Source organism: Schistocerca piceifrons, chromosome 4, assembly GCF_021461385.2.
Source record: "Schistocerca piceifrons isolate TAMUIC-IGC-003096 chromosome 4, iqSchPice1.1, whole genome shotgun sequence".
NCBI lineage: Eukaryota > Metazoa > Arthropoda > Insecta > Orthoptera > Acrididae > Schistocerca > Schistocerca piceifrons.
In genome coordinates, this window is record NC_060141.1 from 210,313,621 (window position 1) to 210,331,194 (window position 17,574).

At 42.0% G+C, this 17,574-nt stretch overlaps 1 non-coding gene across 1 annotated transcript; it reads right to left on the reverse strand.

Moving 5' to 3' along the window:
- Positions 1 to 12,310: 12,310 nt before the first annotated feature.
- Positions 12,311 to 12,385, reverse strand: Trnat-ugu. The gene has a single exon. It is a non-coding gene; the product is annotated as a tRNA-Thr (tRNA).
- Between the last annotated feature and the right edge of the window lie 5,189 nt (positions 12,386 to 17,574).

Genomic DNA, 17,574 nt, shown 5'->3' on the forward strand with positions numbered 1-17,574 from the left:
TAAAACTGTACTCTGGTGTAGCATATTAAGGAATGTGTGCAGATCATCAGTTTCTTGCATAGAACCTGCAAACAGGAAAATGCTGTCCTCTCTGTACTTCTGCATAGTTTAATTTTACTGGTACTTTGTTCAAACTTGGTGAACAATGTTCTTTCCTGAACATTGATGAAGATGTCAGCTAGGGTGCTTGCCACACAGCTTCCCATACCCAGATCATCCTTTTGCGCATATATTTGGTCTTTGAACTGTAAATAATTATTTAAGGTAATAAGTTCCAGAAGGTCAATAATCTCAGAGAATTCTGTGGGAGACACTTCCTTAAATTTAACATAATTGCTCCTTATTAGTTCAGTTGTCTCTGATATTGGAATATTAGTGTACATATCAGAAATATGAGTAACGGTCATATTTACTAAGTCGAGTTTCTCATTGTGTAATTTTCTTCCCAGGTGAAAAATTACTTAATAAGAAAGAATTCACAGCTATGTTCAATGAACAGATTAAACGAAAGTTAAAGTAATGTGATTTTTGTTGAGCGAGTTTGAGGTAAGGGAATGCATGGTAAAGAATACAACTACTCCTAAATTAAAGGCAGAGCCGAAACTACATAAAGGAAATGTGTCTATTTTCCCGACTGTTAACTACATAAATAGCACAGCAAATTTTTAAGTAAAAAACTGGACAGGAGTATTAAGGAATTTTTCAATTTGGAAGAAAATTACACAACCAAAAACTTGAAGGAAATTGTCTCACAGCTAGTGAACATGGCCACTTTCCTTCCCATTTTCCTCCCTTGTCTTGCTTCTCAATATATAACTGTTAGCACTAATATTCCACCTCTATCATTCTTAAAATGAATGGTTACAGGCCTGATATGTACCACAGCTTTGGGCCCCCCCACAAAAAACCAATATTAGACTTACGAAATACCATCCTATTGTCATAAATTCTTAACACAAGTATGTGTATAAAAGGTTTTTCACATTATAAAATAAAATGTTCCCAGTAATTCTCTGTATTATGTATTTTAGTTATTAATGCAAGTTTGACATTTACTGCTAGTAATGAAATTACTGCTGGCTTCTCCTTTTCCCCCCTTTTTTAACAATGCCTTCATTGGAACATTCTATGTACAGAACACTGAGGGAAAAGTACATGAACTGTATATAACTGAATCATATAATGGCTGTTAGTGTTGATTATACCCAAAAGAGGTTTCAGTATTTCCCATCATCTAGCAAAACTTTCCTGTGTTACTCTTGTGTGCATCTGTTGTTAATAAGATGTAATAAGCATTATGTAGTGGTGTATTCAGTTGTGTTCAAGTACAGTTCTTTCATTAGGGGTTTGTCATTATGGCTCTGTTTCCCATGTCATACAGTTATAATGCATTTATATGTTTCTGCATGAGTACCACAGTTACTATACATACCCTACATTTGCAATTTATCTCAGGTGGTTACAAAAATGGGGACTACATTGCAGTATGTTGATGTGAATGCATGTGGCACAAAAAAGAAAGAAATGTTCTGTGAAAAATATTCATCTCAAAAGCCCCAAATACAAATAACTCCCTTACTCACAGCAAATGTAATATAATATATTTCTAATATACTGTGCCTGTTGACTTGCATCATAACCACTACATTAATTTGTTACACTAAGCCACATATGAGGCATTTTACTTCTATGGTTCCCATAGCTTTCTAAATCAGTACACATGATGAAGGAATTATGAAATAATGTACATTGTTTTCATTCATGTACACCTTTTTCATTCACATGAACCAGTTGTATGAACATTGTATGTATTGGATGCTGCACGTGGCTTATGTGTACAAATACATCTATTTTTGGCGCTTCTGTCATTGGCAACATTAACATTAAATCTTCTTAAGTCACACCACATCTCCAACGTTTAATGCTTTTACGTTCATTGCTAATAAGATATGATGTACATGTGTTCTGGTATATTACTGCCTAGTTAAAACAGAATTATTTTATTTCGGTGTTTCTTACCTATTAATTACTCCAGATTATGGAATTTGTAATGTATTGTTATATTTATGCGGGCATATCACAGCAGTTCTATGCTTTTTATTCTTGTATTGCATTACACATGCATATTTGGAATGTGCCCTGTTGTGGTGCAGTTACAGTCCCTTATTTTCTATTCTGATCTATCCAACCCCCTTTGCCACCATTCTTTCCTAATTCCCACACATTTTAAGCCATTAGCCACCAACCTTCCTCCAATTTCTACTTGTAATACTACATTTCCTACACCACCAGCTCAGTATTATTCTTACGTCCACAACCCAAACTTGTTTTATATAAATATCCTCTAAGTCGAGTGCTGTAAATTCTGTTATCTTTAATATGAACAGTACGAGGACTGTGATTAACAATGAAGACAGCGAATCACCTGTGAATATAGTTCTATAATTAAACCGACAAACACGCTTCATCAGCGCTGCAGAATGGAACAGTGTACACACAATTTTAGCCGGTAGTTATGTAGCACGTGTTCACAAGGTGCGCGTTTTGAAATCTGGAGAGCACAATACAAAAATTTCGCCAACTAATGCTAGAAGATAGGAGTCTGAACATGGTCCGAAACAGGCACATGAAGAGCCATTATTTTCAATACCAAGATCGTCAAAAGGCAACATCGCGAGCCATTCTCGTCACGGAACAATGGAACCTAGCCATGGAGTAAATAGCAGCCAAGGCAGAGATTTTTGTGGCAGGCTCTTACGTAAAACAGATTCTATGATTAAAAACAGTAGTAGTTTGTGGGGACACTGTTGATTTTGCAATTAATAAAATCCCGTTATCCTCCCCCTACCCTTATTAAATACTACTTACTATCGAAACTTGTCAAATATATCATACAGGACTGTGGTTTATCGTATCAGTTAGTCTAGAAAATTGTTTTTTCCGTAATTTAAAATATAAAAACAGTAACTTTGCGAGTAGTTAAACGTAATTATATCAGTAATTGCCAAATTCTTGTAAATAATGTCAGATTGCAACAAATCACCTTTTTAAGGCGCTGCAAACAGGTGACAAACCGATACAGTGAACTGCAATCTCTATCGTCATTGTTATTGAGCTCTGCACGAATAAAACCCATACAAAAGTTTGCATTTTCTCTTATTAAATACCTAAAACTTGGCTGTTATTTCCTACAACAGTACAAAAACTAGCATTCAGCGAAATTAAAAATCGCCGGATTATAATTTTGCGTGCAATAAAGATGTCTGATTTTGGCGTGAGTAAACTTGCAGGGCGTCATTACGCGGCTTGTGACCTTACTTATCACAAACGGTGACTTCTTTTAAATGGCTGACAGCTGCAGCAGGCGTTTGTTTTAATTTGACAGCTGGTGGACGTGTGTTTTGTTATTTTTGCTTTCATTTTTACGCGAGTGGTTTATATTTAACCACTCAGTGTTATTTTGTATTACAATACCAGTATAGTGCACATGTACATGTGCCGCATTTCTGTCGGCAACTAAATTTAACACATCGCGTAACACTCACATAATTTCTCTGCTTTTATGTTTGTATGAGCGACGAAATATTTCGGTTGTTTTAGTAAGAGAACGGGGTCCATAAACCAATCAAGATTTATCGATTTTGCGTTGGACAACAAAGTAATTGCATTCGTTTTGTTATGCCATTCTTGGGATTACATCAGTTTTTACTAACGTATTCAATTACCACCTGGTCATAGAAAGCTAATTGAGGTCACCATTAGTATATACAAACAGTTCCACCAAGAGTTCTACAATTTGAATCAAGTCAACAGTCACCGTTTTCTCAATGTGTTCCAGGACATTTCGCGGCTAAGACTAATTGCAATCTTCTTCATACTTCGATAAATGTTCTGTTCAGAAATCGAATACTTTTGCTATCGGCGTCTCAGCGCAGTTTTTTTTTTTTTCAATGCCAAGCGTCATATTTGGGCTTCTTCTTTTGCTGAAAACGATCCTTACTCGCACAATGCCTTTATAACTGATTATGATAACGTGTTCTTATAAAGGTAACTTTTATTCTGAGCTTGGGGGGAAATTTTATATTTTGAATAAGCTGACTTTGTTTCTGGTCTTGAGGAACTGCGTACATGTACTGTGCTGTGTTCATTATTATCAGTGTCTCATGGTAAACTTTACCACACTATAACAATTGGCTGGCCAATACTTCCAGATTTCACACGTGCAACTCTTGATGGGACATCCACAACTGTTGATATTAATCATCAATGGTAGGATCCGCTGAAGTTGTGATTTTTTTTAAAATTGTTAAAAGGAAATTACTGCCCGGTTTTGGGACCTGTGTCCCATCTTCATGTGCGTCTGCGAAATTATAAATAAATAATAACGCCTATCCAAATTATGGCAGTATGCATACAGTAATATGTTTGAAAGGCCATCTATCTAACTCTAAGCGCATCAATGTTCCACACACGCTTAAGCCCGGACCTTTGCCCTACTCTGACAGAGGGTTTCCCGCCAGGTATAGGAACTGAGAGTGTCTCCTTTTTTATGTCATGTACCAGGGCTGCACTACTTTTACCTAATTTAATCTCTGTTATTCGATTAATACGGACTCACGTTTTATGTATATAGATTGAGTTTTTTCTTAAGAATTTTAATGCAAGTTCTGCCACGCTATTTAATGCTAATAATTTGGACAGATGTCAATATTTATTTATAACTTCGCAGATGCACCTGATGATGGGACACATGTCCCAACACACGGCTGTGCTACGTTTTTATGAAATTAAAAAACATTTACAACTGTAGAGGATTTTACCATGAATGAGTTTCATATTGTGTGTAATTATGAATGAGTTCAATGTTTTATACAGCTAAGGGTGTTCTTTACCTGCGATGGTTTATATCCTTTGTTACCTACATCAATGATTTTTGTCCAGTTTTAACGTACGTTGTATTAGTACACATTGGCTTCGTAACAAGTTTTGAGAGCTCACGAAAAGCTCCATTCGACGCCGAGATAGCGATACCACACATGAGTTGCAAAAAAAGGACGTTCAGGAGTACGGGTAGATTTAATCGAAAACATAAGGTCATTCCAAATGGTGCATTCTGTACGCGTTGTTCAGAACGACCGTGGACGCGCATTCACGTATGGAGATTGTGTGGAAATAGGTTTTCGCCGAACGCTGACAGGTGTCGATAACATGCAGCGGCAGGGGCGATACGGTAGGCGGTAGCGGCGCTGACGAATGTTGCCATCGACAACTTGCCACCGACAGGTCTTCCAGGACTGCCTCGCCAGGAGTTCTGCGCAGCTCGTCCTGCTTCGCGAATACATGTACTCCAAGTTAACCGTGGTATTTCTTGTAAACAAGGTTCACACGTAAATGTTACAGCGATTTATCTCCCATACTCATGAATGAAAAGAATAAATACCAAAAGTAACCAGATGGAAAGTGTTACGCCACGAACAACTTGATCGAACGTTACCAAACTGATAGTCCAGTAACAGAAGATGAAATTCCTTTTCCATGCCATAACGAATACAGGGTATGTTCCTTCCTGTGAGGTTCTCGTCTCATACCGATGTTGATGATGGACATCAAAACAGAATGTAATGAAAGGTAAACAATGTAACATCCGTTACGTAATGTATATCTCAACAAAGTTTGATAAATATCGGACTCGTACTTCATTATGTAACACTTTTCATTTCTATCAGGATTGGTAAACATAAATCCCAAGCTACAGGAGTAGTGACACAACTAAAAATGCAATTCTTGAGAAATTCCACATAAAGAATTCTATAAAATTTATACTGAAATAGTACAAGGGTGCCCTTAAATTTCATGTACCTGACGTTGCCAGAAAATTCCATTATAGTCTATACAACAGCCGTAGGGACCTCTAGTTCTGTACTCGTCGAATATGGGATGTTATCAGGTTATTATTAATTAATTCTTTGAGCTGGGACACGTTTCTTGATTTTCGAAAACCTTTTTGTTTTTGTACTGACTCCTCACGTAATCCTTTTGCCATATTTGTACACCAAAAAAATGGTTTTTCTTTACTTGCTGTCGTATAATGTGACATTCGAACCTCCATCAGGCAAAATTAGAACTTAACTGAAGTAAAAAATGAAAACCAAGCTCAAACTGTTGTATTAGAAAATACAAAATCCGTACCTGTAATTTATGAAAATTAATACAATTTCATGAGGAACATCAGTTAGGTATAAGTTAAGACACAGGATTTACTGAAACATAGTATCATAAATGGGCTTATGTAATGTAGGATTACTTTTCTCCCAGAAAACTCAACATGAACTTTCTTTATAGCAGAAATTTTCAATTTTCTTTTCCTTTTGCACTGCAACCCACGAAATTTCGTAATACACACATCAAAAAAAGTTTTGCATCACCTCGATTCCCAGAGTTCCGGAACCTGTACAGAAAATTAGAATAGAGATCGACATAAACATCATTTCCGCCCTTCTTATTGCTCATGAAAACCACACATTGCATGCTGTAGCACCATACAGCGAGACCTTCAGAGATGGTGGTCCAGCTTGCGGTACACACCGATTCCTCAAATATCCAGTATCACGTCCTCTTGCATTGATGCATGCCTGTATTCGTCGTGGCAATCCACAAGTTCATCAAGGCACTGTTGATCCAGATTTCCCATTCCTCAAAGGCGATTCGACGTAGATCCCTCATAGTGGTTGGTGGGTCACGTCATCCATAAACAGACAGGCATGTTCGGTTGGGTTCATGTCCAGAGAACATGCTGGCCACTCTAGTCGAGCGATGTCGTTATTCTGAAGGAAGTCATTCACAAGATGCGCACGATGGAGCTGTGAATTGTCGTCCATGAAGACGAATGCCTCGCCAATATGCTACCGATATGGTTGCACTGTCGGTCGGAGGATGGCATTCGCTTATCATACAGACGTTACGGCGCCTTCCATGACCACGGGCGGTGTACGTCGGCCCCACATAATGCACCCCAAAGCACCAGGGAACCTCCACCATGCTGCATTCGCTGGACAGTGTGTCTAAGGCGTTCAGCCTGACAGGGTTGCCTCCAAACACGTCTCCGACGATTGTCTGGTTGAAGGCATATGCGACACTCATCGGTGGAGAGAACGTGATGCCATTCCTGAGCGGTCCTTTCGGCATGTTGTTGGGCCCATCTGTACCACGCTGCATGGTGTTGTGGTTGCAAAGAAAGACCTCGCCATGGACGTCGGGAGTGAAGTGGCGCATCATGCAGCCTATTGCACACTGTTTGAGATGTAACACGACGTCCTGTGGCTGCACCAAAAGCATTATTCAACATAGTGGCGTTGCTGTCAGGGTTCCTCCACGCCATAATCCGTAGGTAGAGATCATCCACTGCAGTAGTAGCCCTTGGGCGGCCTGAGCGAGGCATGTCATCGACAGCTCCTGTCTCTCCGTATCTCCTCCATGTCTGTCCGCCCCTGGTAGCTAAGTGGTCAGCGCGACGGAATGTCATACCTAACGGCCCGGGTTCGATTCCCGGCTGGGTCGGAGATTTTCTCCTCCCAGGTACTGGGTGTTGTGTTGTCCTTATCATCATCATTTCATCCCCATCGACACGCAAGTCGCCGAAGTACCGTCAATTCGAAAGTCTTGCACCAGGCGAACGGTCTACCCGACCGGAGACCCTAGCCACACGGCAATTCCATGTCCTCCATGTCTGAACAACATCGCTTTGGTTCGCTCCGAGACGCCTGGACACTTCCCTTGTTGAGGGCCCTTCCTGGCACAAAATAACAATGCGGACGCGATCGAACCGCGGTATTGACCGTCTAGGCGTGGTTGAACTACAGACGATGTAAGTAGGGTGTTTAGGTTTTTATGTTGGTAACGCCATGTAGCGCTCTGTATGAAAATCACTGGCTGTGCTGTGCGAAGTCTGTGGCTGGTTTGCATTGTTGGAATTTGCTATTGTAGTGTTGGGCAGTTGGCTGTTAACAGCGAGTAGCGTTGCGCAGTTGGAGGTGAGCTGCCAGCAGTGGTGGATGTGGGGGGAGAGATGGCGGAGTTTTGAGAGCGAATGATCTCGACGTGTGTCCATCAGAGACAGTAAATTTGTAAGACTGGATGTCATGAACTGATATATATATATATATATATATATATATATATATATACACTCCTGGAAATTGAAATAAGAACACCGTGAATTCATTGTCCCAGGAAAGGGAAACTTTATTGACACATTCCTGGGGTCAGATACATCACATGATCACACTGACAGAACCACAGGCACATAGACACAGGCAACAGAGCATGCACAATGTCGGCACTAGTACAGTGTATATCCACCTTTCGCAGCAATGCAGGCTGCTATTCTCCCATGGAGACGATCGTAGAGGTGCTGGATGTAGTCCTGTGGAACGGCTTGCCATGCCATTTCCACCTGGCGCCTCAGTTGGACCAGCGTTCGTGCTGGACGTGCAGACCGCGTGAGACGACGCTTCATCCAGTCCCAAACATGCTCAATGGGGGACAGATCCGGAGATCTTGCTGGCCAGGGTAGTCGACTTACACCTTCTAGAGCACGTTGGGTGGCACGGGATACATGCGGACGTGCATTGTCCTGTTGGAACAGCAAGTTCCCTTGCCGGTCTAGGAATGGTAGAACGATGGGTTCGATGACGGTTTGGATGTACCGTGCACTATTCAGTGTCCCCTCGACGATCACCAGTGGTGTACGGCCAGTGTAGGAGATCGCTCCCCACACCATGATGCCGGGTGTTGGCCGTGTGTGCCTCGGTCGTATGCAGTCCTGATTGTGGCGCTCACCTGCACGGCGCCAAACACGCATACGACCATCATTGGCACCAAGGCAGAAGCGACTCTCATCGCTGAAGACGACACGTCTCCATTCGTCCCTCCATTCACGCCTGTCGCGACACCACTGGAGGCGGGCTGCACGATGTTGGGGCGTGAGCGGAAGACGGCCTAACGGTGTGCGGGACCGTAGCCCAGCTTCATGGAGACGGTTGCGAATGGTACTCGCCGATACCCCAGGCGCAACAGTGTCCCTAATTTGCTGGGAAGTGGCGGTGCGGTCCCCTACGGCACTGCGTAGGATCCTACGGTCTTGGCGTGCATCCGTGCGTCGCTGCGGTCCGGTCCCAGGTCGACGGGCACGTGCACCTTCCGCCGACCACTGGCGACAACATCGATATACTGTGGAGACCTCACGCCCCACGTGTTGAGCAATTCGGCGGTACGTCCACCCGGCCTCCCGCATGCCCACTATACGCCCTCGCTCAAAGTCCGTCAACTGCACATACGGTTCACGTCCACGCTGTCGCGGCATGCTACCAGTGTTAAAGACTGCGATGGAGCTCCGTATGCCACGGCAAACTGGCTGACACTGACGGCGGCGGTGCACAAATGCTGCGCAGCTAGCGCCATCCGACGGCCAACACCGCGGTTCCTGGTGCGTCCGCTGTGCCGTGCGTGTGATCATTGCTTGTACAGCCCTCTCGCAGCGTCCGGAGCAAGTATGGTGGGTCTGACACACCGGTGTCAATGTGTTCTTTTTTACATTTCCAGGAGTGTATATATGACTTTTGAACACTGTTAAGGTAAATATATTGTTTGTTCTCTATCAAAATCTTTCATTTGCTGACTATGCCTATCAGTAGTTAGTGCCTCTAGTAGTTAGAATCTTTTATTTCGCTGGCAGTATTGGCGCTCGCTGTATTGCAGTAGTTCGAGTAACGAAGATTTTTGTGAGGTAAGTGATTCATGAAAGGTGTAGGTTATTGTTAGTTAGGGCCATTCGTTTGTAGAGATTATTGAAAGTCAGGTTGCGCTGCGCTAAAAATATTGTGTGTCAGTTTAGTGTTGATCAGAATAAGTAAAGTTCAGTTCTGCTCAGCTGTTTGAAAATCAAATAATGTAAGAGGTTTATCAGCACAGTAATTCATTAATTTTTCTAAGGGGACGTTTCAACGACACGAGCCGTGTACCTCCTTCCTCGTGGAATGACCCTCTGTCTAATAGGCGCTGCTCATGCATGGTTGTTTACATCTTTAGGTGGGTTTAGTGACATCTCTGAACAGTGAAATTGACTGTGTCAATATCCACAGTTAACGTCTATCTTCAGAAGTTCTGGGAACCGGGGTGATGGAAAACTTTTCTTGATGTATGTATTTACGACAGCTATAATCGTCAAATAGTTTCTGTTCTCTCAGACATGCATGCTTGTGTCTGTATCTTCCATTAGAATGACCTTCAGACATGATGCATGTCTGAAGAACATTGTGATGAAACATACGACACTGAATAAACAAAGACATAATAATAATCAATTATATTAACATTTACATTCGACATAACTTACACATGAATATTTTCAGATCTTACAATGTGCCGCTCTTCATGAATGGTCCATGTACAGCACTCAGTAGCAACGCTGAAGTGCTAGCGAGATAGAGACATGACGTTTTTCGTGCACATGGGGGCACTTCGCACGTATTTTTCGGTGACAAGAACTAAACAATTAAGTTTTTTGACTTGTATCACTTTTATTGCCTGGGTGTGAAATAATAAAGCATTAGAAAAAGCAAGAGGCGCAATAGGCTTAGGGACGATAAAAACAATTAAGCACACACACGATGAAATACTGATGGCAGAATCAGAAAAAAATGGTTCAAATGGCTCTGAGCACTATGGGACTTAACATCTGAGGTCATCAGTCCCCTAGAACTTTGAACTACTTAAACCTAACCAACCTAAGGACATCACACACATCCACGCCGGAGGCAGGATTCGAACCTGCGACCGTAGCAGTCGCGCAGTTCCGGACTCAAGCGCCTAGAACCGCTCGCCCACCGCGGCCGGCGGCAGAATCAGAGACAAAACTACAATATGTGGTGTAGAGGGTGGTAAATGTGTGAAATGAGTACGGAATGAGGACACGTTTTGGACTGGTAATGTTCCGTTAAAATATCATTTAAAGGAAAGGCCCTGGAACACATAAATTTTTTAGGTTCTTATGAAGTTCATTACAAAAATGGAAGCTCTGCGGAGGAAAAAAGAAGGAAAATGCCTGTTGGAAAACGGATTCTGGAAAAAGCGAACGGTTGGTTGAGAATAAAAATAATCCCAACAGAACTAAGGAAGAGATTCACCGAGGGAGATATACATTGTATGTAGCACCATATGACTGAATCATGGAGAGTAAAAAGCGAAACGTAAACTACTTGGATAGTTTCGGGATGTAGCAGTAGACAAAAATGCTTAAAGTGAAGTGAACTCACAGAATGATAAACAAGTACGCTTAAGGACAGTAGAGGAAAGAAAATAGTGGAAATGTGGAAAACACTCCGCGAAGAAGCTGCCCTCTACGGAGGGTCTCCGAATGAAAGATTTCAGCGCATAGAGGCGGAGGAAGGAGGCGGCCTGGAATGATGGATGGCAATACAAACGTACAAGGTCACGATCAGATTAAGGAAGAAGCACGGGAAAGATATTTTAAAGAATACGGTATTGCTGCGCCTATGTTATTCAGAATTACGATGCAATGTTCCTTCGGATATGCATGCATGTTCGAAGGGACAGAATAGTATAATTACCCTTTAATCGTGCGACAAAAACCAAGGGCGCCTTTTTGCTGTCAGTTATTGATTTTATGGCCGCGCGGGATTAGCCGAGCGGTCTCAGGCGCTGCAGTCATGGACTGTGCGGCAGATCCCGGCGGAGGTTCGAGTCCTCCCTCGGGCATGGGTGTGTGTGTTTGTCCTTAGGATAATTTAGGTTAAGTAGTGTGTAAGCTTAGGGACTGATGACCTTAGTAGTTAAGTCCCATAAAATTTCACATACATTTTTATTGATTTTATGGCTCGTTTAGATCGCGGATTCAACTCGTCGCATTCACAAAATACATATATTGCTAGCACAGAAACTGACGGTCAGACTAAGCTGCTGTTCAGGCCTTTATCATTCCGTCTCATAATTCTCACTTTTCTATCGCTAATCAAGCACAGGCTCGTGTGATTTGTGGATAACTACAAACACTCATTCAAAACGAATTGCATCGCCCGCTCCGAGAACCGAAGACAAAAGGCGAACAAAAAAGTTAGTTTACATTTGTGTAGCTCTTCGTTTACCACTGTACGCGGTGGTGGACACTATCTTGTTGTTTGAATATGTGTGACTGATTCGTGGTGGCACTTTTATGCATGAAATGATAATTAAATGGACACCCTAGCTGCAAACAGGCGTTGATATATTTCATTGGGGACATTTTGGAAATGTGTGCCCCGACCGGGACTCGAACCCGGGATCTCCTGCTTACATGGCAGACGCTCTATCCATCTGAGCCACAGAGGGCACGGAGGGTAGTGCACCTGCCGGGACTTATCCCTTGCACGCTCCCCGTGAGACCCACATTCCCAACATGTCCACACCACTACATTCGTAGTGCGCCTAATAGATGTTTGCCCATCATACTCATTACTCGTGGCAGATTAATCTACCAAGTCCCGTAAGAGTTTGGGCAATAGTGTGTGCATTCGCACAAGGAGGTCAATGGCCGGGAAGCCATTTTTTAACCATATATGAAGGTAGTATCTGTTCCCGAAAGAACAGTTACCGTTGATGATCATGCAGCTTTCGCTAGAATGATATGATAATTAAATGGACTCCCTAGTTGCAAACAGGCGTTGATATACTTCATTTGGGACATGTTGAAAATGTATGCCCCGACCGGGACTCGAACCGAGGACCACCTGCTTACATGGTGGACGCTCTATCCATCTGAGCCACCGAGGGCACAGAGGACAGTGCGACTGCAGGGACTTATCCCTTGCACGCTCGCCTTTTATACATGGTGAATATGTACGATAAATTCCAAATATTCAGACATAAACTGAAAGGCTGCCATGTGGCACACTCCTTTCGCTCTGTATAGAGTTCTTCTCAGTACCTCAGCGCCTTTCTGCAATGAACCTCTTCTTTGTACATACAATCGGCAGTATTTTGTTTTGTTCCCTCTTATTTTTCTCTTTCCCATTGCAATTTGCGGTATTACGAGGGCAGTTCAATAAGTAATGCAACACATTTTTTTTTCTCGGCCAATTTTGGTTGAAAAAACCGGAAATTTCTTGTGGAATATTTTCAAACATTCCCGCTTCGTCTCGTATAGTTTCATTGACTTCCGACAGGTGGCAGCGCTATACGGAGCTGTTAAAATGGCGTCTGTAACGGATGTGCGTTGCAAACAACGGGCAGTGATCGAGTTTCTTTTGGCGGAAAACCAGGGCATCTGAGATATTCATAGGCGCTTGCAGAATGTCTATGGTGATCTGGCAGTGGACAAAAGCACGGTGAGTCGTTGGGCAAAGCGTGTGTCATCATCGCCGCAAGGTCAAGCAAGAATGTCTGATCTCCCGCGTGCGGGCCGGCCGTGCACAGCTGTGACTCCTGCAATGGCGGAGTGTGCGAACACACTCGTTTGAGATGATCGACGGATCACCATCAAACAACTCAGTGCTCAACTTGACATCTCTGTTGGTAGTGCTGTCACAATTGTTCACCAGTTGGGATATTCAAAGGTTTGTTCCTGCTGGGTCCCTCGTTGTCTAACCGAACACCATAAAGAGCAAAGGAGAACCATCTGTGCGGAATTGCTTGTTCGTCATGTGGCTGAGGGTGACAATTTCTTGTCAAAGATTGTTACAGGCGATGAAACATGGGTTCATCACTTCGAACCTGAAACAAAACGGCAATCAATGGAGTGGCGCCACACCCACTCCCCTACCAAGAAAAAGTTTAAAGCCATACTCTCAGCCGGTAAAGTCATGGTTACAGTCTTCTGGGACGCTGAAGGGGTTATTCTGTTCGATGTCCTTCCCCATGGTCAAACGATCAACTCTGAAGTGTATTGTGCTACTCTTCAGAAATTTAAGAAACGACTTCAGCGTGTTCGTAGGCACAAAAATCTGAACGAACTTCTTCTTCTTCATGACAACGCAAGACCTCACACAAGTCTTCGCACCCAAGAGGAGCTCACAGAACTTCAGTGGACTGTTCTTCCTCGTGCACCCTACAGCCCCGATCTCGCACCGTCGGATTTCCATATGTTTGGCCCAATGAAGGACGCAATCCGTGGGAGGCACTACGCGGATGATGAAGAAGTTATTGATGCAGTACGACGTTGGCTCCGACATCGACCAGTGGAATGGTACCGTGCAGGCATACAGGCCCTCATTTCAAGGTGGCGTAAGGCCGTAACATTGAATGGAGATTACGTTGAAAAATAGTGTTGTGTAGCTAAAAGATTGGGGAATAACCTGGTGTATTTCAATGCTGAATAAAACAACCCCTGTTTCAGAAAAAAATGTGTTGCATTACTTATTGAACTGCCCTTAGTTGCCTGACAGCGTAGCTTTGGCTTGCATTGCCCCACGAAACCGGAGGGCTTCAGCTTTGAATCACAATCACTAAATTATGTGATGAAACTTAGACCTATTAGTGTGAATATTCGTAGAGTTTTTTTGAGGAAGCCCCTAACATAAATTGACGAAGAGAAGGATAGCAATCAGTCGCAAAATCAGTCCTTTTTTTTTAAGATTGAAATTCTGAACTGTCGCTGCGCACGCAGGGATCTGATGACTTCCAATTTAGTTAATACATATAAGATAACTTCTAAGACGTAAAATAGTAACTAATTTGTGCAAAAGTAATAAACTATAGAACCGGACAGACACCAGAATCGCAGCAATCGTTATCAAGATTACAACAGGTATGTCTGAGCGATGAAACAGCCGCAGAATACAAAGAAACAGAGGTCAGAATTAAACTAATCGAGAGATTTGTCGTTATTTTTAAAAATGTCAACGTACGGGAATTGTACATTAAGTTCTCACAGAACAAACTGAAATTTCTATGTGTAATTATTACTATACCTTTCATGTGTCTCATGCTTACATGTAAATGTTTATATTTGAACGTACTGGCACTATACGACCACTGCGACTCTATTTGTTTAAGGAGTTTTACCCAGATATACGCAGACGAATCCAGATAGACACATTTAACGGCAGGACGGAAACACTCTCTTTCGTAGCATCAACTTTAATACAGTGTGGATATGCAGGGTGATTCCTTGATGATGTTACAAACTTTCTGAGGAAGGGCAAATGCATCAGTTTGTGGTAAGGGACTCTGTTCCGGAATGACCGAGTCGAAAGTTATCAGCGAAAATCTTTCTGGTGTCTCTGACAGTGGAATACATGTACAGGTATTGTTGTTGTTAAGGTTGTGCGGTAGGCAACTTTCAGATGTGGTGATATGGACCAAAAGAAGAGAAAAATGTCTAGCAAACATGGAATCTAGAACATATACCTTAAGAGGTTTAGGCGCTTCTTCATCTTCGATGGTATGAAACAAATCTTTTCTAATGCGCGCTCTGTGTTTTCCATGTTTTGGGAGAAGGTAGTATGGACCAAAAACACTGTTTAGTGAACGTAGGCTCTAGAACACTTGAAGACCTATGAACATTACTTTAGAAGAAGAGATATGTTTCACAGTAGCGAAGATGAAAAAGTGCTCATAGTCCTTAAGGTACAGATTTTAGAGCCCACTCTTAAAAGCCATTTTTTTCTTGTTTTGCTCCGTATTACCACCACTGAAAGTTGCCTAGCCTACAATCAGAGCATCAATAGTACTATCAGAGCTATCAGAACGATTATCGCTTGTAACCTGCAATTCAATCATTCCCGGCGCAGGATCACTTACATAAAATTGGTACATTTGATCTTCTTCGTCATCTTTAAAAGTATCGTAGCGTCTATACTAAAGGAAAAGGGGACGTAAAACGATTAGCTCTTAACTTCCTGTAGACATCTTTTGTTTGTGTAACATGATAATAGTACGTTTAATAATTTATGAGATTGGTATGTTCAAAAATCGTATGGTATGTTTACAAATGTATCATATTTTCCAGCTTTAAACACTAAAAGCTATAATAATAAAAATGTAGGGAATAAAACAAAATAAGAAAAACAAAATAAAAAGTAAAATGAAGTGAGATGATATCCAGCATGAGTAAGTTAAATATAGTGCTCAGATTAATTCTAGAGTTAAACAGCCTTCCAGTTTTGCACCGGCCTCAGCAAAAGGTTAGTCTAAGCACCCTCTGTACTACTGTCTGGGATTTTAATTTCTGAAATAGATCCCAGTACCTTTGTATGACTCGATATAGCCCGAATAGTCATGTCCCGTGTAGGCTGCCAGTTTGTTAGCTTTGTGATGAGCAGTATGAACGAAAGTTGCGGAGCACACACAACTTATTATGCGCTAAATATGTTTGCCTATGCTTATAACAAACAGAAAGTCACTTCCTGTTACAAACAATAGTAAAAGAAGACTGTAAGAAACTTGCAAACATAAGCACAGGCTGACAGTTCTGGTGATGTTCTATATCAGCGTCTATGTTAATAGTGAAAAATAGACAGCTTTCATTCGGAAAAGTTATTGTTATACATAAGTTTGTTCGTTTATATCTGCTTCATCCGAGCAATTGAATATTTCATAATGTGAGGTTTTGCATTCAAATTATTTCATAAAATCTTATCATGTATAGTAGACCATATTTTGACTATAGTAAATTTTGTCTAGTATCAAGTAATTCTCTTGATAGGTATTGATTATAAGTTGCATTTTATTGTAACTAAGTTAATTAACATATTTCAGTTGAGTGAATGCTGAGTTTTTGCTTTAAGCAGAAATAACGAACTTTCTAAATATGTCATCCACCTAAAAGGACGACTGCTACGGCTCGTAAAGTAAAGAAAATTTTTGTAGTGTCAAATGATTTAGTTCTGTTTTTAAGTATTTAATCTGCGTTCCAATGCATGTTAAGTGTGGATGCGGCGTAGCGTAGTCAGAGAGCGCTATGTGTAGATCGTGGGTTGGAGTTTTACTGGAGCGGTGAAGTGAAGTGAAATGATGATTTGGAATTTTTGGCCGGGGGACCGCTTGTGGGGTTGTTGGGCCGCCTAATGCAATTCTTTTAATTTGACGCGACTTCGGTGACTTGCGCGTCGAGGATGATGAGGAGAACATGACACCCAGTCCCTGAGCAGACAAGATCTCTGAGCCGGCAGGGATTCGAACCCGGGCCTGGCGCATGGCAGTCAGACTCTCAGACCACTTTCTTTTATTTTTTTGTTTTTTTTTGTTTTTCTTGAAGAACCTTCCTGGCACTTAAAAGAAAAGGGTAGGGGGTAAAGTGGGCAAGAGTCGCAACCCAAGGCCTGGCCAACAAGTTCCCTTCACCCCCTCCCTCCCCCAGGAACCAAGGCATGTGTAGGGAGTGTCGAGTAAAGGTACAAAGAATATCAATTATTTGTTTATTTGTTTATTTATTTCTTTTTTGTTGTACTGCTTTCCTTGTAATTTGTTATTAATACCATCGATAATTCCAGGAAACCGAGGTCGCGAGGAGGATGGAGTGGCAAGTCGTCAGACGCGGCGAGACGGTCGAACATAGATTTTAGGACATTACGATAACCAGAG